Here is a 2,132-nt window from a genome sequence, read left to right as displayed (position 1 = left end):
CAGTTTCCCTTTTCCCAAAATTTGAGGGTTGGATTAGCTCCATGGGGCCACACAGGCTTTGATAAAATGTTTAGATATTTTCCTAAGTAGAGGAAGAAGCCACTGGTATTTTAAGCAGGAGAAGGCCATAATCTGATTTATGATTTAGTCTGGACTTCTCACTTCCTTTGCTGCTTTATGGCCATTCTCCATTCTACCTTTTGTGCTTTATCTCACGTCAGCTTCTCTTTCCACACCATCTCCTTCCCCACCCAAGTTGCTCCAGCCTCCAGCAATTGCCTTTTCGTTGCTCATAGTGTTGGCCAGAGGAGTCTTTTTCACACTCTACCCCATGAGGTCACAGGCTATTATTGTCTTCTATATGTTAGTTAATGAATTAATTCAACAGGCATGTGACGAACAGCTGCTATGTGTCAGGCACTGTGGTAAGGACAGGTTTCCTGCTCCCAGTAGCCTGGAGTCTGGGCAGGGACAGTGACATAAAACAGTCTTTGGAGCCAATGTGGGAAGTCCAGAGATTAGCATGGCAGGGTTTTTATGGGATCTGAGATGACAAGTCTAACCCCCAGGGAGGAGGGTTAGGGGCGACTTTTGGATGAGAGGACATTGAATTGATTCTTCAAGGCTCTGACTAGGAAAGAAGAGGGACTGAGGTGCTGAGACAAGGTGAGCAAAACATCAGGGCAGAAACAGTGGTGAAAAATGGCAGCCTGTTCACCCTCTGCACTGGGCATTTAGTGGAAGTGGGAGATGAGGCTAGAAAGTCAGGAACAAAACAGCACAAAATGAACACAAGAGCCAGGATGCCTCTCTTCTAGTAAAATAATTCTGGATCTCAAGTTGGGAAGAGCCCCAGGATGGCTCATAGGAGGCTAGAGGTGGTATTCACTGATTTGGTCACTGAAATACCACGTAGAGGATACCACAGTGAGCAAAGATGACAGGGTCTCTGCCTGCTCCGATCCTATGGAAGACTAGCTGGTGGCCCAGTAGGGAATACAATGTTACATTGACTAGGTGCTGTGGGAGCCCTGGGAGAGAGCCCTGGCCCACCTCAGGGTCAGGGCTTCCTGGAAATGGTGTCCTCATGGGGTTGAAGATATAGGGAGTGAGAAAGACCCTGTGCAGAGAGAGATCTCAGTGGTCTGTTTTTTCCTTAATCCTCTAGACTTTTAGGCCCATGAAACCAAGCCATCAACTCAGGCGGGAACAAGAAGATTGCAAATAGGCCAAAGAGAGGCCTGCAGAGAAATCCTGGCTGTTTTGTGGCCTCCTGGGCTGGCTCTTGGAACATGGGCCTGTTTTGCAAACACAGCAAGTCAGGCCAAATATGTGAGGTTTGGGTCTGGCTCAGCTAACCCAGCTCACTAAGCAAACAGTAAGAGCCCCGACCTCCCCCCCCCGCCCCCCCCCCGCCCCCAACACACCCTGCTCCGTTTCTTTGTAAATGAAATCTTCTCTGGGTGCATAATTTATAAAATTCCAGTGAACTGCAGTTTGGCTCTGTTCCCAAGAAAGAAAAGTATCTCAGATTTTCCATGCACTCTCCCCATCCTGCCGGCCTAGAGCCAAGACTTCCCCAGCAAGGCCGGGGACAGGGCTGCTACTGCTCTGAGAAAAAGCAGCCATAAGTGATTGCCACTACCCCAAGGGGCAGCTTGGGCAAGAATTTCAAGAGTGGCTACAGTAAGATTCCAGGTGGTTGTTCCCTACAGGAGTGGGAGGATGGGAAATGGGTGTGTGGTTAGGGATGGACAGGAAACTGCAGATAGCAGTGCTGCTAGAAACTGCTGGCACCAACAGACCCTGGAATAGCTCATTATGTTTACAAAGCACTTTCTCATCTCATTTGAGTCTCCCACCAGCTGCATGAGGAGGGTGGAACACATATGATTACTGTCCCCATTTAACTGATGAGTTGCTAGAGAGTGAAATGGCAACTTGAAATTAGCCTGACCAAGTTAGAATCTCATCTCTGACACTGGGTGACCTTGGTAAGTTGCACAACCTCTTACAGCCTTATCCATCAGGGATATAGTGGTGCTTTCACTGAGGGTTAAATGGATACTGTGTTTGAGGAGTCCCCCCTATGCATTTCTATTAAATCCTGACTCCTGTGGGCACTGTTGCCA

The sequence above is a fragment of the Heterocephalus glaber genome, unplaced genomic scaffold (assembly GCF_053883595.1).
Source record: "Heterocephalus glaber isolate CG9 unplaced genomic scaffold, H.glaber_assembly_v1.0 deba00001497, whole genome shotgun sequence".
Lineage (NCBI taxonomy): Eukaryota > Metazoa > Chordata > Mammalia > Rodentia > Bathyergidae > Heterocephalus > Heterocephalus glaber.
Note: the sequence above shows the minus strand (reverse complement) of the source record.